The 22,546-nt window shown below is 39.2% G+C and overlaps 1 long non-coding RNA gene across 1 annotated transcript in view; it reads left to right on the forward strand.

The window, feature by feature from the left end:
• LOC119716858 (uncharacterized) overlaps positions 1-14,426 on the forward strand; it is a 35,059-nt gene extending 20,633 nt beyond the window's left edge. Inside the window, exon 4 of the long non-coding RNA XR_005265600.2 lies at positions 13,830-14,426. This is a non-coding gene — a long non-coding RNA (uncharacterized lncRNA). The remainder of the gene's footprint in view (positions 1-13,829) is intronic.
• Positions 14,427-22,546: the final 8,120 nt, after the last annotated feature.

A 22,546-nucleotide genomic window follows, 5' to 3' on the forward strand; every position in this document is an offset into this window, starting at 1 on the left:
ACATTTCATTATATTAACCCTTTATTTCCCATCACCTACAGTGGCATATCCACAACTTTCAAGAAATCATCTCCAATGAGCAAGGTCATCTTTAAGTAGAGTGCTGAAGATCCAGTCCTATATTTTCAAGACCATATAATTGAGGTATTTTATGATATAAATATAATTCACAGATTGTGTTTCAATTTGTTGTTAATTCTGCCACTGTAACTGTTGCTGTCTTAGTTACTCCCCCATCTATACTGATTTTTTAGATTTCTGTTTTACTTTTTTCTGTCATTCTTTTTTCCCCTTGGGTTGATCTCACTTCTTACTATATTCCAAAGCTTGGCTTTAGATAACCATGGACACGATTTGGAACTGGCTTCTCAAACAGTTTGTATAAATCTTGTGGCCAAAAATTCATATTTCTTAGCAGCAAAGCCTTTGTTTCATTACTATATACAGCTTTTGCACAGAGACTGTATCCTTTGCAAATATCATTGCCATCTAACTAAGGGCATTCCTAAGAGAAAAAAAAAAAAAAAAACACAAATTTTTCATTAAGTTGTTATCATGGTTTCACGTATGGGTCAGAGTAGGATTCAGTCACCCCAAATCCACCATCACTGTAAAATCATGCATGCATTGATTCTGTTTATGCATTTCTATTAAGCATAACTGTGAATTTCCATGTTGATATGAGATACAGTGTTCAATCTGTGGAATAGACTGGGAAACCAAGAAAGGAACCCTGAATACAAGCCAGAGCATGCTGCCAAAAGAGAATGCGCTCCTGGGCTGTAGTGTGAGACATAGGTATGTGAGAGGATACATTTCCTAACCAAATGGGTTAGGTAAACATCTGTAGCCTGTCAGCTGGGTACAAAGGAGTAAAGAACAATCTTGTAGATTTATCCTTACTTCAAACAGATTAAGTGCAGCTTGCTTTTATTTCTGTTGTTTGCATCTGTGCAATCCATGTCTTTGTATCTGGTTGTTTTTGTGAATTTTGTTAGTAGTCTGCTTTTAACTTTGACCTAACTTAATTGAAGCATCATTTCTAGGTCATTAGCTAGCACCAAAATGCTCCATGGCTGTGGCTGTCCTTGCAGCTGCAGGGTTTGAACCACTCTTACAAGTGCCCTGCAGTTTCTTACATTTCTCTGTAACACTGAAAAGCAAGGATTTATGGCGATGTGAGATGCTATAGCTGGGAGTTAGTAACGCAGTGATGTAAAGAGAAAAGAAACGTCTCTCTCTGTGTGCAGAAAAACCCTGGCATGTGGCTACTAATGGAGAGCATACCTGAACCTGCAGAGACCCAGCAGAGTTGGTAGCCATGTCCAGGGCACATCGATAATACATCAATACTTTACATTGATCAGAGAGCAAACCACCAGCTTTAGAAGGAAAGCCTGCATACCTACTATTGTCAGATCAGACTGGAAATAAGTAAATGTGGAGAAACAGTAAAATTATTTATCCTTATCTCGGTTGCATTGTATAAATATGATAAGCCTTAGAAACAAAACCAGCCTATAAAATCATTTGTCATTGCTTCCTTCCCGTTTCCCTTCCAACCCAGCTGGTGCATTTGCAGCCAGGTGAGCTTTTTAAAATGATCTTCCCACGTAAGAAAGTATGGGAGCTATGAAATATTACTGCAGTCCAGTTATCTCTGAAACGCTGATCTGCCTGGCTAACATGGAGACGAAATGCAGTTATTCCCTTTGACATGAAGTCACTCGTGAATTTACCAGATGAACTTCCCTGACAAATGGCTACCACCCACTCAATCCATCACTTCAGGGAGGCTGGGCTGCCTCATACTTTTCCTTTCCTGTGTTTTTAACTTTTGTTCTGCTTCTCAAAAAGATCCAGGGGTAAATTCCAACCCAGTATTCAAAAGTATGTGATTCTGAGCACCAAGTAACAAAGAGGTCTTTTAAAATTGCATATTATACAGTAATCATGTACTTCAAAATTTCCTCCTTTTTAATATAGAAAAATCAGCTAGAATTCTTCATTAATATTTTAATTGGCGTAAGTGTTGAGTTCCCAACTATCCACATGGTAATTTACACTTATGCTGTAGCTGGTGGGAGTTGGTTTATTTTTCTTTGTGCTAATCCAAGGATCTCACTTCCTGTGACAGGAAAGCTGCAGACGACAGTTGCACTGCATGGGTAAAAGGCACAAAGGGAAAGGTAAAATATGTATAAAAGGATTTTTCTAAAATATAGAAGAAAAAAAATGATGATAATAAAAATCCATAGTTAAAGAAATCCACTCTGTCATAGCAGGTAGATGAAAGTAGGAAATAAGTATTCCATGTTGATACACAATTCAGCCTTGCTTTATTTAAGCAGCTGATGGTGTGAGGTTGCATTTCAAGAAAATTAAACTGTAAAAAACATTTTTTTCTACTTAGAATCAAATCTGAGAAGAGGGAGGATGCTCAGCAGATATGCAGTATCTCAGAAAGTTATGTGGGAGAGCACCCCACAGATTTCCTATCCCTATGCACGCGCTGCTTTTACACAAGCTCCAGGGGAATTCGGGAGAGCCACCATCCCGGTGTCTTCTCCTGCTTAGCACTGGCACAGCACAGAGCTGCAGATGAAGCAGGGGTGGAAAGGAACGGCTGAAGGAAAATCTGGTCTAGCAGGAGACTTTCCCCCGTGGGCTTTGGCACATGGGGAGAGAGGGGGCGCCCTCTGTAATGCTCAGTGGATGGTGGGAGTCAGGGCTCAAAGACTACAGCTGGTGTGAACCTGGAGAGGAGCTGTCAGAGGAGAGACTGGGCTACTGAAATTGTTCTCCTTGTGTGCTGGCTAAAGCCCGGGGCTGACAGGTTGCATGGAGCTGCTGTCAGACATCCCCCTCCCCTGCCCTTCCTGGGCTGGTGTCCTGTGAACTTGCCTTGCTGATGGGACAGGGAAGAGGTATTGCCCCTCATGTGGCTTTCCCACCATTTCCTCTAGGATTGTGGGGATTGCTTTAGAAAGTGTGTGATCTTTCTCACTGTGTGGTTTTGCTGTTTTTGTCATTGTTGCTGCTGTTGGTTTTTAATTTGTTTCTTAAGGGAATGAGGTTTATGGGAGCATAGGGTCTGACTGGTTGTCTGTCTCTTTTTCTTTGCCTGTTACTAAGTCTCGAGCCCAGTGACAGATTTCAGCCAAACGTAACAGAGGGCTAAAGCTCTCCCAGATAATTAAGTAACAAATGTCATGAAAATAGACAAATGGGTAGAGAAGACAGATGCTGTAAATGCCCTTACTGTGGGAAAAGCTGCCGAGTGGTATCTCACATCATTAGGCACTACAACAGCCACATGGGAAAAAGGCTCATGTAAATGCCCCAACATGGAGCTAGCTTCAGCTGGGTTTCTGTTTCATGCATACTAGACCTGACCACTTATAAGACAAAGCTCTACAGAATGCGGGCTTAGATTCTTTCTGTGCCCAAATAGCTGCTGGTTTTCTGATTGGCATCCCTACAAAATGTTCTTTGGATTCAACTATTTACACTTAAGATATTATCTACCTGTAAGCAGGTAAGCTGAAGTGCATATGATTTAAGCAGAAAACAAAACAAAACAAAACAAACAAACAAACAAAAAAAACAGTATCCCTCAGAAACACTTTTCCTGCACTAAGATCTGCATTTCAGAGACTTAGAAAAATGGGCACAGTGAAGAATGTATTGTGTTGTGCCAACAAAGCCATAGCTGTCAGGAGAACTGAATCGACAATGTGGCCATGACTGCATATGTTGCAGTGAGTAGGATTCAAGAACAAAGAGCAGAGACCGGTTGAGAGAAATCAGGAGAATTGGCTCATACCACAGCATTAATGATGCTCTAGCCATAATGGAGATGCAACAGCTCCCACAGCTAAAATGGCTGAAGCTAGCAAGATCAAGAGCTCCACACATTACAAGTTAATCATCTTGTTAAATATTTGGCTGTTGTGGCATCCTGGAATAACCCTGACGGAGTGATGCACAGGGATAAATAAGGCAGGCAGCTCCTACTGTGGCCAAGCATTCCAGCTGTGCGTGGCCACATCCAGGGCACAGCTGGGGACCAGTGACTGTTAGTCCCAGTCAGTTTTAGGAATACACTAAATTCTAGTTTTAGAAAAATTAGCTGAAAATTTAGAAAATGAGAGGAAGATAGTTTGCAAACCTGTTTCTGTGTGTCTGAAGCTAATCACCTAGGTTTCTGCTATGCTAAAATCTCATGAAGAGTGTTATGAGACTTTAGAGCAATCAAGAAGAAAGGAGGTTAGAAAACAGACACCTCTTGGCTTTGTAGCCCATAATCTGGGGAGTGGTTTAGATCTGTGGCTCAGCCCAAAGTTCAAGGGAGAGAATAGAGTCAAACTTCCTTCTGTAGCCCTGCTCTATTTAAAGATACTTTTTAAAATAAAAGCCTTCTCTGGATAGCCGGTGCAGAATTTATTACTAAACAGATGCTCAGATATCTTTACAGTATCAACCACTTCTTTAATATTCTATGCTATTTCCAATATTTCTGCGACCATCGAAAGAGAGAAAGAGAGTAGTATTCTCCTTTAAGTCTCCATCTTAACAAAGCATTGGTTTTGCTTCCTCTGGGTGATTTCAGGTTACCTGCCATCTGTGGCATGACATGGAGACTGACTATGGGTAAAGCACCGTAGTATTTTAGCACATGTTCAGTACCAACAAGCCAGCATAAGTGAGTGAAGAAAACAGAAGCCTAATCATTACTCCATGTTCCTAGTGCATAAAGAGAGATACTGTCCACCCACACAGTCTGATCAATGCCAAGTCTTTTGCAAACTTGGGGCTTTAGTTCAGCTTCTCGGATTTATGCTCCTACATCCCTCCCTGCTCCCACCGTTGTGGTGACTTAATGAGCTGACTGGAAGCTGCTCTGCCACAGTGCACAAAAAGGGTGTGCTGAGGATGTATGCTGCTGAGAAAGGTCCTCTCAGAATCACAGAATGGCTGAGGTTGGAAGGGACCTCTGAAGGTCATCTAGTTCAGCCCCTGTGCCAAGCATTATCACCTAGAGCACATTGCACAGGATCACATCCAGGCAGGTTTTGAATATCTCCAGAGAAGGAGACTCCACAGCCTCTCTGGGCAACCTGTGCCAGTGTTCTGTCACCCAAACCATAAAGAAGTGCCCTCATTTGGAAAGGTTAAGAACTAAGCTTCTTAATACTTTTGGGGGCCTCATGTCATCGCATGGTGGCTTCAGCTTGACAGGATTTCACCAGATGGCAGTCACACAGAGCTGACCACACAGCACCTCTTTACCCCTTCTTCCCTGACTTGCCTAGTGTTGCCCATGTTTTAAAAGCTGCTGCATCTTCTTTACATGGATGCTTTGTAGTCTCCTGAGAAGGGAATGGGTCTCTTTGGAATGAGCTCTGAAATACATCTACGGTGATGTCATTTCCTTTAAAAGGTGCCAGTATGAAATGCTCAGCAAAATCAAGACTGTCCTTGTTAAAAATAGATCACTTACAATATTGTATTAAGTTGTAATCAAAAGTGCACATGGCTCAGCCATGGGCAGAGAGTGGAGAAGTTTCTGTGAAAGACAATTCACACACTGTAGATACACGCATTGATACATTAAGAAAATGTCTTTCAGTTTACAAAAAGAGAAGAAATACAAAAAACTGGTGGGGTGGAGGACATGTCAACATGAAAATTTTGAATCATGATGTACAGCATGGGTAGAAAATATCCCTTTCAAAGGACAAAAACCCTAGTAATATGAGTAGAGGAATATTACAGAGGAAGTCTGTGCTGAACAGTGTGTGTAAACAGGTATATCTAAAATTGTCCAAATGCCATGCTTGCTCTCTCTAGCAATTCTTATAGCTCCAACTACATTAAAAAACAGAGAATTGTACAATTCCCCCAGAAACTCAGAATGAGTATAGAACTCATTTTTCAGTGAGAACTGGCTATGGGAGACATAGATTCTAAGTCAGATTCATCTTTTGGTACAAAAAATATAATTTCTGCAGTGCTTTAACAAATGCAGATCTTTAAAAGAGCCAGTTATTAATAAGACATTTCCCCACTTGTCAAGATTTTTCTTCATAAACAAAAAAGGAATTATTTATTTATTTTTTGCACTGGAAGTTATAATCAGGGAAGAAAATAAAGATTTAAAACTACCTTGTTGAAGGTTAACGTCTGGTGTGTTAGAAGACTAAAAAGCCTAATATACTTGCTTATGAATATACAACGGCAATAAAGATTATCAGCAAGGGCAAAGGGGAAGGATGCTTGGACAAATATCTGTTATTCACAGCTTGACTGCCTTCTGCAGGGTTGTGAGTGTGTGCACACATGTATGTATCTGATTAAGCTTCAAAATTGCACTGAGGTTTTCTACGTGATATTAATGTAATTTCCTAGAAAGTAAATAGGGTCAGACATGCAGTATTTTCATTTCATTTGTTTTCTTCTTTCTCCCTCTTTAGTTTCTTTCAGGGGAGAAAATTTTTGTTCCTCTGTGGCTCCTACTAGTGCGGGTCACATTTCCTTCTATACACTATGGATCCTTTTTAATACCAGTGTAAGTGTTGCCATTGACGTCACTGAAGACAGGATTAAGTTGGGAGAGAAAAAAAGAAAAAGAGAGAGAAGAACATAAAATCTTGCAATACTCATATTCTTTTCTTTTTCTTTCTTTCTTTTTTTAATCTAAAAAAAAAAAGTCAAAAAAATGCTAAAATACTGCTTAAATAATATGCATCATTATTTCATATACACTAAGAGAGAGAGGTTATGAGGTCACACTACAAATTAGAAGACTTTGAGGTGACAAGGTTGGGCTGATGATAAAGCAACAATCCAATTTACAATTAATTGGGTTTAATGAGTATTCTCAGTGTCTCCTCCACTGCAGGGCCTGATCATCCTATGCACTGAAACATATGGAGTTGTTTGTATGCAAACTAAGTAGGTATACAGAGAAGCATGAAAATTATATCTCCATTTATTACTTGGCATCTTAGAAAAGAAGATACTAATGACTGTACATTGCACAAGATCATAAATAATTGTTTTGATGAAATAAATACTAAAGTAAAAATTTATAGTAAATATTGTTGAAAACATCCTTTTAAAAGTCTGCATTGTTATATTAATTTAACTGTGATTTACAAGATTCTTGATAGATTTTATTTAAAATATATTAATATTATGTATTTTGCCTTTTCAGATCTGTTCTGTATAGATTGCTTTTGACTACTGTGAATTCATTAGCATGATGTAATATGTATTTAGGGTGTACAAATTATCTCTAACCTCAGCAGATCTAAATGGAAACAGCGCCATGTAGATCTCAAGGCTATGCTGGAGAGCAATGTTTTTCTGTAACTCAGATTCAAATTCAAGCAGGAGACAGAGCTCCTCTCCACAAGGAGCTATATACATGCAAGACTAATTGTCTAGTCATATTTCCTCACTCAGATTATTGTGTTTCTCATCATCAAAGGTTAAATTCAAACCTAAACTGGGGTCTGATCTGCACACATTCCTTGCAGCAGGGCTGTGTCCAGTAGTAGAGAAAACATGCTGGGGAAGGTGGTGTGGAAAGAGATGCCAAGTTTGAAACAGATAGTGAATATCAAGGTGCTAATCTACAAACAGTTGCTTTCTGTAATTAGTCCAGCTGTAGTCTCATTAAACTCCATGCTGAAAGGGTGCTACCTAAAGACACATGGGTGCCCTGCACTTCGCTTTGGGACCTCTCTGTGCAGCAGGGATGTTGCAAGGATAAATAGACCTTGAGAGCAGCCCAGAGTCTCCTCAGCATGAGGAAATGCCACCAGAGGGTGTGTGAAGCCAGGCTAGATCACTCTGCACTCTATGTCCCCATCCCTGCCCTGAGGGGCACCTGGAGGGACCCCAAATGCCCAGAGGCTGGTTCCTGGGGTACAGATGTCTGGTGGTGTTGCATAGAGCACCGCCAGTCCCTTGGCTCTCTCACCAGCTAGCTACACAATTCGCAGGCTCAAGTATTTTAAGACTGCTATAAGCTATGCCAAAGCCTGTTCTGGCTGGTGGCCAGGCAAGAGCTGGAGTAATAAGAGTGGGAAAATGCCTCCCAGTGACATTTTCCTCAGCTGCCCTCAGCTGCTCCAGGCAGGACGGCTGTGCAGATCCAGGTGCAGGCCAGGGAAAGTGGCAGCCACTGAAAAAAAAAAAAAACGAGAGAGAAAAAAGAGAAAAGATATTGGGCTGTTTTGAAATGGTGACTTCATTAAAAAAAAAAAAATATATATATATATATATTTTACTTGGGGATTTATCATGGATGTTTACTTCCATGACTGGAAAACTGTTTTTCACCTTGTATGGTCATTTATACACTGATGACTGGGTGTGAAACTTCAGCACTTCCGTAAGCCTGACTTGGCAGTACTTCGTGCCAGCCGAGCTCAGAGTGGACGGGGAACACACAGGGGGTGAGAAAGATGAAAATAGAGCCCCTGCTCGCTCTTTATGTATATGTATATGTATATGTATATGTATATGTATATGTATATGTATATGTATATGTGTATGTGTATGTGTGTATGTGTATGTATATGTGTATGTGTATGTGTATGTATATGTATTAAAAACTCCAGAAAAACTAGTAATCATGAAGTGCTCCTGAACAGGGGAAGTGTCCTCTCCTGACAACAGAAGCCAACAGGGCAATCAAAAGGTTATTTAGGTCAAGTCATCAGGAGCCTGAGATGCTAGTGCTCTCTGTTAGCATTAGAAAGAAAACTGGTTCATTGTAACATTGATTCATCCAAACTGAGGTTGTGTTTGGTTTTTTTTGTGTTGTTTTCTCTTTTTGTTTGTTGGCTTTTTTTTTTTTTTTCTTTAAAGAGAGATTGACAATGTTGAAAGCAGGGCAATTTGGGTAGTGGGTGTCTCACACAGGGGATACTTTCACTAGTCATGCTAGTTATTACAGAGTTTGAGGCCAGAAACAGGCCAAGCTCGACCCTATCATATAACATAAATGAGGAGACTACCAAGGGAAGTTCAGCTTTCATTGCCCAGGTTAGTTAGTACACTTCATTCTTTATAAGGCAAGCAGTCTCGAGGACTGATTTATTTTAGTAGCACTGGAGAAAACAGTATTTCTTAGTACTGCTACCTCCTTCACTTTTCACTACCCATGAAGATGCCCATCAATACTTAGCAAGACAAATTATGAATAGGGGAAGGAAAGACTCAGAACAGAGGAAGAGCAAGCAGTAAGCAGAAGAAAGTACTGTTAAGACAACATTTACTCTGGCTTTCCAGCATCAAGTAAGGAGATCTAACAGAGAGAGCAAATGTGGGCTGCAGACTGAACCCAAGCAATATTTATGGTCTAATACATGAAATGGCTGCTCACAGAAGAAGAAGAAATTATTAGGTATCCAACATGATCCTTGAAGTAGACTCTGTGAAATATATCTCTGAAAGGATAGAGTAGACTTAAATGTAAAAGTCCAGTTAATAAAATATAATTTTTGCCAGAGGAATAAAATGAAACAGGAGGATCTTGGGCTGAATTCTTCATTGAGATATTGAAGTAACTTTATTCATTATGATGATTGGCTTCTCCCGCTGCTCCAAGGAGCATGATTCCAGACTGTTCTCTTTTGGTCTTGTTATTTGACAAGCATAAAGTGAACGGTAAATCTATTCCAATCTTTAAGCACTATTAACAGGAAGTTTTCAATATCACAGGATAGGTCTAAGCCATATAAAAGAGGAAAGCAATCAGTTTAGAGCCCTCTTAAACCTCTAAGTCATGCAACCAAGGAACCAATGAAACAGCTGTCAATAGCCAGTGTGCCAAGTGAGACTTCTGGAAAGGAAGGCAAGCAAAGAGGACAGTGATCTTCTCACCCAAAGAATTGCTGTAAAAAGTGTTGAGTGGATGTGAAAGATGAAAGCCCTAGCAGGAGAAACGCCTTTTGTGCTTTTTTGGCTAAGCTTCTAACAGTGAGCCATGAAGTTGTCATTCATCCCTTGTCAGCTGTAATATGTAAGCTACATGCAAGGCAGCTTCACAGAGCTGAAAGGAGTGCTGCTAGATAGCAGAGTTGGATTTGTAGCCTGCCATCAGGACAGCCAAACATGCACTGCTGAGGTGTGAATTATGAAAGTTAGTTTCCAAATGGCCAAGGGGCAATAAACATTAATATCAACTAGACATGGATCCATGCCAAATAACCCCGACTCTCAGGGTGTTTGGATTGCAAACATTTGATTGGGATCCAAGCTTTGCAGCTGGCCTTATCTCTGCAGTGGCCAAGCCAAAACCCCAGGGTTCATGGCCACCTGGCACATTCTGTGATCCAAGGATGCAGCGTCTGATTACCTGCTCCTTTGCCACCTCCAGCAAACAGTCCTTTTTATCAACAATCACTTGTGCTTCCTGTCTTGCTCTGGTATCTTTTCCCTGATTTGGTGTTTTTTCTCTCTCATATTTATACTGGAAGTTCCCTGAATAAGGGACAGGCTTTAAATCTGTTTAGAAGAACTCTGGGTAGAATTATGCAATATTGTGGAAAATCATCAACGGAAGGCATGGAATCTGAGCATGAACTTTATACCTTCCATGCAAAGCTTACAAAGGGCACTAGACTGCTGTGCTTGTGAAAGAGAGGTGGGTAAGCAGTACATTTAATAAACATACCCAACTCAACTTGGAAGACCTTCTGAAATTTTAAAAGATGTATTACGGCTGGTTAGCAGTAGGTGACTACAAAATCCAAGCCAGAAGTCTCCAGCCGTTCCTGGGGTCAAAGACTGGACTCTAACCGTCTGTGTTTATTCTTTCCACCTCAAATCCCACTGACTAAGTGTCAGATGGAGATTGGCAGTCTGGAGATTATAAGTGTTTTTATTCCCCAGGACATAATGCATAGAGTAGAGAATCACTTGACTTTGCCAAAATATAGTCTTGAGCCCCTCATTTCACCTCCAGCAGCCATAGCCATGCAAGGAGGTGTATGATCACCCTGTTCTCAGTGGCTGCTCTTTTTCTTCATGGACATTGGAAAGGAGGGGCTAACTTGGAGGATTTTTCAGAATATCAATAATTGGAACAAAAAATGTGTTCCAGAAGTACATGTACCTTTAGGGGGAAAACATTGCCAGGCCCAGTTTCTAATAAATGCCTTTACCCTAAACCAACAACCAGGAAACAATTCACATTTAATAGCTTAGAAAAATACCTAGGAACTTAGCTCTCTATTCTTCACTTACATCTAAAATCATATACATTTGTAGCAGGATATACTATGTCCCTCTACATGGGGTATATCAGAAGATACAACAAGAGAAAGCAGAGCCTCTTAAAAGGTTTGAAAAATTGAAAAAAGTCTGACCTAAAAGTCAGACTTTAGGGACAGAAACAAAACACTTTGCCTTGCCCTAACCCTTAAAGCCAGACCTGCATTGTGATCCTAAAATTGCTGAGATTTTTCCTGCCTTCTGTAACAGATATAGTTAGACATGACATAAATATCGAAGAATGCTGATTTTTGTTGAATTCTAAGAGGTTAATTAGCATGTTAATTATCAGTAATTAATATATGCAGATGCAGACATGAGAAATGGAGACTTTATTGGTATGAAATTTGTCTATTAGCTACACTTCACACTCATCAAGTCTAGCGTTTCTGAAGCAGTAAGACTATTGATCTACATTATGGATTCTGCTTGGGTAATTACGATGTGTATTTAATATCCTTATCTTAAAACAGAATAAGGGGATGCTGAGCTTGCATCTGGAGTTGTCTCAATTTCCTCTTCTAACTTAGTGGTTGAAAAAATACATGAAATTTTATGATCAGTTCAATCCCTGGTTATAACTATCTCCATTTTTAGCTGAACAGGTTTCCTGAGCCTACATTTCTGGCTATTGTAATTATAGTCTTAACTCATGGTTGCACAAGGAAAAACTTTGTGGACTCCACACTGATAAAATTTCTGCAGGGACCTCATCTGAGCTTCTAGGAAACAAAAGGTTAATAATATTGATTGAGTTGGAAGGATGAAACCTTTGGTTTCTGACATTTTGAGAAACATCTCACTTCAATGATATTTAAACATAGTGGTGTGGCAAGTCTTCATGGATTGATATCATATTAACGTATATCTTTTCCTTTGTTTTTTTCACTGTCCCCATTGATACAGCTATCATTCCATACCAAATTTTCTATATAGACTTTTCTATACACACCTCCTAAATCATGAGTATGTCTTTCTTTAGATGACAGTTTTTATAGTTATCAATTTTTTTTTGAAATAGTGTAGGTCTAGGACATACCAGGGAGTCTAGATCATCAGAATACTATAGCAAGTTGATGAAGATCTGTTCTGTCTGAACTGTACAAGCATCAGGAACATGCCAACATCATTAAGACACAGTTCCTTAAAATCCAGGTGTAGGTATGGATATTATTCCATATCTCCATATCCATAATCCATATCCATATGGAGGTATGGATTATATCATATATATCATAACATATATATATATATATATCATATATAACATGGAGATAATCCATATCCATATCAGTTAATACTGCCCAGCCTTGTCTCCACCTGTGTGGAAGTGTCAAAGATGTCTGGCAACATCTTCATTTATTTGGGGCGGAGTGCTAATGAACTTGTGTTTCCTACTTGGCTGAGGGTTTGGAGTCTTCTTTTTCAGTTCACATTTTCAGTTCTACCCATGTGTTGTCATCATCTTCTACATCTAGCTTGCTGCAGGAACCCCAGATTCATTGCCTGTTCTCACTGTTGACTGTTTTATTAAGAATTCATATTTTCCTGCAGCAAAATTCAGAACTGACATGCTTTGCAAGGACTGTCCTGGGACACATATCCCTGACAGTCTCATGAGACTATGGGGCAACCCGTCATTTGTGTGGGGGTTAGGAAGAAGGTAAGCTATGGTGCAAATCTAATGTAATGCAATTTAAACCAGAAACAGACAGCTCCAGGTTTTGCAGTATCACCTACTGAGACCCCAGGAAAGGTTGAAAGGTCAAGCTGTGAGCTGTTTCACTTTCATCTATTTGTGAAGGCCACAAAATTCTTTGTAGACATTTTAACAAATAATGCTTCAGAAATATATTTTCCCTTAACATCCTGCTCCTTTTTACTTCCCAAGTGTAAAAGCCAACAACAACTCAGCACGCATGTTTTAAGTTGAATAAAAAGAGCTGGTAAGAATGCATGTTTCACCCTTCCAGAGGGGTCATTATGAAAGTAGTGAGGTTAAAAATAATGTTAAAGTGATCTGCGGAAAAATGAACTCTTCATTTTTCTGCATCTTTTAAGACATTCTGAAATGTCTCTGCATGAACCCTTGTCTCATCCTCTTTCTTTTCCCTTTGCCCCCACACCCAGCCTCTCCATCTCAGAAAAGGAAAGTTTTTGGTACCTCTGGCTGTAACAAAATGAAGGGACCCTCAGTGCTCTCCCAGCTCCATCTTAAGATGAAGTCAAAGTACACAATTCCCCTTCTCACTTTTCCCCTTAGCCTCTAGCATGATGGTTACTGGAGTAGTGAAGGAAACCAGGCACCCAACCATAATGGGATTACATTACAAGGATGTTGCAGGATGCACCTCTCTGTAGTCTTCATGAGCCAATACTAATCCAGATCTTCAGTGAATGCCTGAGAATTTGCAGGACATTTGAAATGACATTGATGGTGCTTTACCCTTAAAAAGCAAAAGTTACTGGGCATTTAAAGACATCTTTTTTAGCAAACTGTTAACAGCTATTCAAGATTATATTTGTCAAAATTGCAGGAGAACTCATCCTGAAGTATGTGTAAATGCATCCATCCTGACCTACTACTGCTGGTGCTGTCCAATGGACTGAATCATTACCAGTTCAAGATATGCTGCTGTCAGAGGGAACTGCTAGCAGAACTTTCCTCTCTTAGGAAGATGCTCAACATCATCTTAAAAAAGGTAAGTTCCCTTCAGGTATCTCAGATAAACAGCAAGAACTACAGTTCTGCCCAGTCAGGCACTTCTACAAGCACTTCACAAAGTTAAGGGTACTTAGTGTCATATTTTTAAATGCTGAATCCTAAATACCTAGAGAACTCAAAATGAAGAATTCCTCATCGTGAAATTTCAACATGTGGTACAAATCAGTTTAGCAGCAGAGTCAGGTTTTCTGGATTCAGAACACAGGTTCATTCTCAGTGATGAACCTGTTGGCCCTGAAGGCAAGTGGAGACGCACCAACAGTTTGTTAGCAATGTCCAGGACAGTAAAGGAATGTCAGAGTTCTGGACACTACAGCAATTGAATTATTAATGAACTAATTAGCATAGTTATTACAGATATGTTAATAATCTTACCATCACAATGATTATGATAGTTATTAATATAGTAACAAGCATAATTAACAATAATAACATTTATTAGTACAGTTATAAGCTCTTTGTATATTATGTGAGAAGGTATGCTCTGGTAGCACCTTCTCACTTTGTCCTCTCAGATACTCTCAGTTCTCTTCTGCTTTATCCCTCCTTGGAGCTACTGTCTTTCCCTTCTCCTGTTTAATCCTTCCAATCTGTTGTCCCAAAGGTTACCCTTATCCCTGACTTTTCCCCTACCCCAGGGAATAGTCATTCTTCCATTCCACAGGATTTGTACCAGCTATGCACAGTGCATGTCATGAACTGTACAACCATCACTGGATTCACTGCACATGTGGGATATTCGCCTTCACTCTGGGAACTGGGGTAGGAAGCCCTAGTTTCTGTTGACATCAATGCACATTCACTCTTGATCTCTTTCTCTTGAAGTCTTCTGTGCAGAACAAATACAAAAGAACAAAATAAAATAAAATAAAATCAAGTGGAATAGTACTATTGAACATAATTCAATGATGAATACAACAAACATTTATTTATAATAACTAATATTGAGGAAATAGTTCTTATGAAACCTAGGCTTTCTGACGCAAGAAGTCAAGTTCAATGTGGTTACTGCCTTGGGTCTAAACATTTAGGACCAGGCTGTGCACTAGCTGGACTTTGAAACTACTAATGCAAACATTGGCTTAGAGTATACTACAGCAGCTCATAAAGCTCCATGTTACAGGGACAAAGTATCTGCTGTTTTGGTGTTTACTGTTTCTGTTCTGGGGTAGACTGCATGTAAAACATGGCAAAGGGGTATGGCATCTTCATACAGATGGAGGAACATCCCTTTCCTCCCACTGCGCCCAGACACAGTGGTGTATCTACAGAAGGAGCAGCTATTGAGCCTAGGATTTCTGAGGTGTACACAGGGGAAAATGCCCCCTTTTCTTATTAGTTCAAATGCAGCTGAGAAATTACAAGCACAAATTGCATTTGTAGAACAAAACACACTATCCTTTGGAAATGTGATATCTTGCTTTCCAAGGGTCTCACTACTACTTATAGTTACTTCAGTTTATGCCCGCTTACCCATCACCCTCAGGCCCAGATCTAACAGAGCAGCAAATTTTGATGCAGATGTCTCTTGTCACCATTAGCATTGCACAGCATCATGTGCAGGCTCAGAAATGCAACCACAGAGGGTAGCAGGTTCAGATGTGCACACATGCATGCATGCATATTCAGATAACAGTAGCATCTGGTCACAACTTTACATGTTGTCCCTTCTTTGTACACCTTCAAGTGCTGTCTTGCCAATAGACCGCAAATTGGCCTCCTTTTGAGAAGTATATTTTAATGTGTATATACACTCACATACATATGTCTATACATGGAGAGAGAGAGACGCCATGGCATATATGTAAGTATACAAATACAGCCTAATAACATATGACCCTGATTGGGCCACCAGATGTTGGCAATTATGAAACTAGCTAAAGGTAATATTAATGACACACAAACATCCTTTTTTGGAGTTCTTGTTCATGGTCAGAAACAAAAATGAATAATGAATTCTAAAATTGGTTTATAGCAGTGCCATCAACAGCATCTTTGCATCTTCTAGGTGTTTAGAGATGAGGGGCCCAGTCAAACCTGACTGGCATGTAGATAATCCCAAAGGAGGGACGTGCAAACTCCACCCTTTCCAGTGCTCACTTTTGCAGAGGATGCTGCTGTGACTGTGGCTCAGTCCCACTGTCATCAAAAAGGACAGGGAGCAAATGGGACTTATAACAGCAGTGCCTGGTTTCAGCAACTATGGAAGCCTGCCATATATGCTGTGCATCGTTTTTATAGCCCTGATCATGACACAAGATAGAAGCCGGAAAATAGTCTCTTATCATCATTCCACACACAACAATCTCTCTTTTAGTATGTGCCCTGGGCATGATCCTGCCAGTTTCACTGGCACAGATACAGAAGACAGTATTTACTCTTCTCTGTAACCTATTTACAGGGATTTCTTCTGAACTCCCAGAATTTCCCCTGGAGTGGGACAACCCCATGCTGTTCTCAGTTAGTGCTATTCATAACAATTTCTAACAACAGCAACAAACAACAAAATTCTGCTGTGTTGAGCCTGAAAGATTTCTGGCACAATATATTTGCCAAATACAGTCCAGGATTTCATTTGGTGGCTTTTTGACCAGCCTGCTCCTGAGCCAGGGTCCTTGGGAGTCCAGGGTCATCAACTGGGAATGAGCTACTCTTCCCACCTCTCTGCTTGGCAAGGGGAGCAGAAAAGGCCAGGAAACTTTAACTATAGCACAGACCACAACTTTGGAGTTGCAGGCAGCTGTTCAGCAGAAATGACTTTTCTTGCATCAGTGAAACTGTGGAAAACAGCAATGTTACTGAGCTGATGTAGCTTCTGGGGAAAATACTTAATCTGGGAAGTGTTATATATCTTAGGTTCTGAAAGAAAATGTTCACAATTTCTTGTTCATAGGAACTTGTGAAACATTTTACGTTTTGGTTCAGTTTTGATTAAAGTGAAGTTTGGAAAAGGTTAAGTTTTTCACACACCAGAAAGCTACTTTAACACCAGTTCTCCTTCTATTGCAAGCTAGGGCTAATTAGGCAAGTTCTTGGCCCAATAAGCAATGAGATGGCCAAATAAAACAAATAGCTATGCTACTAATCTCTCTTACATAAGTGAAACATGAGAGAATTTCACAGAATCATTGGTGTTATTGTAACTAGGATTTAAAAACAGGATAGTAAATAAATGTCATTGCCTTGTCAAAGAGATGTAAGACTTTTATACTGGCTGTATATTTGCCCTCTTGACTGCTGCAAAACAGTGGAAAGAAATATCGTAAAAATAGAAGCGCTTGAAAAATATGGTGGAAAATTAGGCAAATAACCAAAGCAGTTTGTAGTTATAGCTAAGTATTCAAATTTCCATTTACCCTACCCAGTCTTGAAATGCTAGGGTAAATTTGGGGTTGATTAGGAACACATGACAGGAGCCTCGATATCTCTCAGCCCCATAGCTCTCAGACACATGCAGTATTATGTAATGTCCTCTTCATGTTACATATGCTCTTCGGGATCATGACCAGGCAGGAGCCACCAATAAGGCTGACACTGATGTTGCAGGTACAGAATACAATGCTGCCGCCTAAAATGCTTGGATGTTGCCACCAAAGAACTGGAACATGAAGGGTTTCTGAGCATGAAAAGGCTGTAGCACCTGCTCCTCTACCTTCTTCCTATACAAGAACCTTCACCTTCCTGTACAAGGAGAACTGTCTTACCTAGCCAAGAAAAGAAAACAAGTTACCTGTCTGCCAGAGGACTGGCAGACTAAATACACAAAAATTTATTCACTCGCATGCAACAACGGCATGCAATCCGTTTGTCTGTACATAGTGGTGAATAAAACCATTGCAAGCTGAATGAAAACAAAAGGTATGCTTTGAGTTAATAGATTTTGTTCTAAATAAAATATGGAAATGGAACCCTAGAGGGAGGAAAACAACAATACTTCATGCAAAGGTAGTTAAAAAAAGAGACAGTTGATATGGGAATATGGAATTTAATGTCTTTGCATACAGTATTTTTAAAAAATGCCAATTTTCAGCTTTTACTTTGTGGAATGTGGACTAGCAGGTCAGTTGCATAAGCTGTTTGCTGCTCCCATTTTTCCACTGTTCATACCTTTGGCTTGGATAAATTCTTTTGAAAAACAGCTTTACAGAGCACAGAGACAGGTGCATTTGCTGGTGGAACTCTGTAGACCAACTAGTCAACTGACTATGGTAAACCTCTTCCCCCTTAAAACTGGTGTTTTGAATTGTTATATAAATTCAACAGTTTCTAAAGATAAATGTGACAGTGACAGCTCTCAGGCTGGGCAGGTCAGTTACTCAGTTATATAAGAAACCCGGCCTTCTGTGCAATGTCAAAATTTGCCTGCAATATGTTTGGCCAAAGATCAACTATAAACGGAGACTCTGATCTCTTCAGACTTCGTCTGACCTGCCTGTGGTTTTTCTAATATGTAGCCGTCTGCTCTGGGCCAGAACTACATTTTCTTGCATTCTAGATTTTATCATCATTTTACATTTTACCTTCAGTGTCCCTGTGAGAAAAAGACTGAGATTATTATTATTAATTTATTATTTTTTTTTAAAAAGAGGATCAAGCAAAGAAGAAGAAAGGTACCAAAAATTGTAGCCTGAAATGATTATCTTAAACTAAACTCCTTGGCAAATATTGGTATTTTCTGGTAAAAAAAGAAGATAGAAGAAGATTGTGAAAACACATCCTGCCCACCTTGCTCAAAACTGACTGGTGAGAAGAGAATTGGTTGTGGTTGCACACATGCTATGCATGAGTAATCAGGCCCTCAAAGCTTTCAAGTTACAAGCCTGAAAAAGGTAAGATCTTCAAGCAAGGGGTAAGTCTCTTTATGAAGAGATCAATATGAGACATGCTGCTGAGTGCTCACCACTTCTTCACAGTAAAAATCTGGCATATAGGCTCCTCAAAACAATAAATAATTTAGCACAGATCCCAAAGACTTCATCAGTTTAAAAATCATGCTTTCATTTTTTTTCTGAACATGCTGTGCCTTACATTACTATGGAAAACAACTTCCAGTGGAAAAAAGAAGACAAGTGTTAGTGAAATGGTTAAAGAGATGCTTCTAGGTTTTCCCCCGTAAATCTGATGGCATTTTGCAAATAGTTCCTTGTTTTGCTTATAGATTTCAAAATTATTGTCTCTGATTTACACGTGTTTTATACATGACCAGAGGAAAACATTTTTAAAATTAAATAAAATAATTATCTTTTTCTGTCCCACAAAATGGCCTGAGGGAGTCAGGATGTAATCTACTGTGCTTTATAGATCGCTTTTTGAAGTAGATTAGATAGGTGATTTTATATCTTTTAAAAATAGCATAGCAAAGTATTCCATAACAGCAAATTTTTCACACTTCATCCCTGGATCATGAAAATGGTCTTCTTCCATTATGCGCTCAATAATGAGCAAATCAACATGTTTACCATCTAATTGAGACATGTAACTACAGAGAAATCCAGCCATCTCAAGTGCAGGTGGTACAGAGGTCTTCAAAATTGTGAAGTAAAATACATCTTCAAATAAAATCACAGTGCAATGACCTTGGTCGAAATTCAGCCTCAGTTCTACATATATTGGGAACCAAATTCTGGGGTAACAAAGAATGAACTTCTTACCTTACAAATGATCAGCAGAAAGCCTTTTCCTTACTTCAGTCTTACTGAAACCTGGCATGTAAGTGGGACAGGCTTTGTGAATCAGCCCTGTGCCTGACTTGTGCATGGAGGTGAATGCTATCCTGAAAAAGGGGAGGAAAAAAAAAAGGTGATTCAGACTGAGCTTTTCTAGACTTAAATAACAGTTTAAAAATTTCAGATGTCAGAGTGCAACTGATTAAATTTGCAGCTGTCTAGGTGAAAGCAAGTGATTGGAGGATCTCAGAGGATTTGGGACCAGATTCACCCATATGGTTTCAGTCATTCCGACAACAGAAAACATCTGTAAAACTGTTTCCCTGGCCAGAAAAAGTTGAGTTTATAGTTACTTTGTGTCTCTAAGTATCTGATGAATACAATCCTTTGTCTCTAGAAGCATCTGAAAACCCAGATGCTTATCTGCAATTCTCAGCTAAAAAAATTGTGATAGGCATCTTGTGATAGCCCATCATGAGCTTTTCAGTCATTTTTGATATTGAGTAATCGGTTAGAAAATATTTGAACAGAAATTCTCTCTGTGCCAAGAGGAGTTTTTATCTTGTATGGACTTTTATGTTTATTAAAAGGAAGATCCTGTTCTGGGAAACTTGCAGCCTAGGTATAAAACTGCAGAAGAACAGTTAACAATCAGTTTAGATAGACAAATTAAGACAAACAGTGCAGGAAGAAAGTCTAAAAAGGAAGAGTAACTGAGCACTTGCATTTGGCTCATTTTCATGTCTTAAGGCTGCAGGGGGTTGTTTGTTTTTTTATCTGTGCTCCTTTGATGGACTCAATGGGAGGGTTTTATGAGACAAGAGTATTTTGAGAAGAGACTTTAAAGAATAAGGGGTGGAGGCACAGTGGATTGGGTCATGAAGGGAATTTCAGGCAGGGGGGCTCCATTGAAGAAGGCACCAGAGAAAGAGCTGGCGAAGCAGATGTGTGCAACTTGAGCCAAGTAAAGGAGACAAGGGTGAAAAGATGAGAGCAGAGCTCTTCTAGCAGACTTCTCATGCTTCTCGTCCCACTCCCACTTCAAGCCTGAAATGCATGGAAATAGAGGGTGGGGAGGTGCTGATGGAGAAAGAATTGCAGTGGCAGAAACTAACCCAACCTTCTCAGCCTTCAAAAAAGATACTTTTAGTGTTCTGGATTGAGAGTTTAGATTAGAAATTTTGTCTGTTTCCACTTCCTAGTGCTGACAGGTAACAATATTTTCTAATTCTTTTTAAAGATTCATTTGCTAGAAATCTGCTACTTTTCTTTGTGTTTGCTTGAGACCACTTGCACATTTGGATCTCCCAAATATCACGCAGAGAGACTCTGGAGACAGAGAATGAAAGAGGTGCTTTATTGTTTGCTCCCTTGCTAAGTCTCTCTCTTTCTCTCTTTTTTTCTCTCCCCTGTCTCTGAAGGAAATATTTCCAAATGTGCACTTTCTCAGTCTTGTCTGAATGTTCTTTAGATTAAAGGTCAAAGATACAATTCTTGTCATTGCATAGATACCAAAGAGAATGGTAAAAATGGAGCAGTATCAGTTTTGTGGACCACATTAAAAATAACTGAAAGCAACAGCTTTAGGACTGATTTAAAAGGCCATGCAAATGGGTAAAATCTAGCAGCCTTAGGACACAGTTTAACACTTTGGGACATATTGCATACTTTTATAAAGATCTTTAAATGTTGGCAGGAGATAAATCACCTTTTCCAATTATTTTGAAATTATGCAAGCTAGGCATACTACAACTTTTGATCACAAGTACTTACTGAAATGTATGTAATGTATTCTCTAAGTACTCCTATCAAGGTCACACTCAGATCTAGACCATAATGGCTCTCAGAACACTGGTGGTCTGAGGGCTCTCTGCCCTTCCACTGGCAGCAGTTAAACAAGTACAATAACATAGGAAACTCTGATTATAAAAATTCATCAAGTTAAACTAAAACACTAGCTATTAAACGGAATACATAAAGTAGGAAAGAATTATAATATAAGCAGTGTTGTGTTTTGTAAATAATGAATAGATATCTACTGCCCATGGGAGAAAACAAACAAACAAACAAACAAACAAACAAAAAAAAAAAAAAAAAAAGACAACAATTTACTTTAGGCAACAAGATAGACAACGACATGCTAGCATTAAAGTGAAAACTTTTGTGTCCTTTTAAAAATAAGTACTGCATATACCTACATAGAGAGTAATGTATTCTTCAGTTGCTGAGAGCTAGTACAAAATCAACATGCTTTGACAGATAGGGATAGTTCTGAAAGGGTTATTCAGTGCTTAAGAGAGTACTTGTCACTTGCATAATTTTAATAGAATTAGCAGACAGTTTGATGGGATTACTTCTTCTCATGATAATCCATCTTCTCTGTAATACTGGGAATTTTTGGTGACAAATGTGGCTACTGGCTTATACAGATTTTTTAAACCTCGTTTTAAAAGTCATTGTGTCATTGAACATTGTTATTATTAGATATGGACATTTGCCAAAGCTCAGAGCTGTGCAGTCCCAGATCAGGAGAAATTTGGATTCATCCTTTCCATTTTGAAACTAACCTTCTTTAATTATAATTAATGTTTTTTTTTTGTTTGTTTTGTTTTGTTTTGTTTTGTTTTAATTATTTGTTAAATGTGGATTCAAGCAAAAAGGAGTATAGAGAATGAAAGTGTCCTGAAATATTTTAGAAACAGAGATGACACTGGAAGTATGGATTAAGGGATGAGCAAGAAGAAATCGGGTTGAATTAGCAGTAATAAAATAAAATAAACATAAAATAATAATAAAAAAAGGATAATAGGATGAAGGATATTGGGAACAGTTTTTACCTGACAATGCAGTAAAATGCTTGACC

The sequence above is a fragment of the Anas platyrhynchos genome, chromosome 4 (genome assembly GCF_047663525.1).
Source record: "Anas platyrhynchos isolate ZD024472 breed Pekin duck chromosome 4, IASCAAS_PekinDuck_T2T, whole genome shotgun sequence".
Lineage (NCBI taxonomy): Eukaryota > Metazoa > Chordata > Aves > Anseriformes > Anatidae > Anas > Anas platyrhynchos.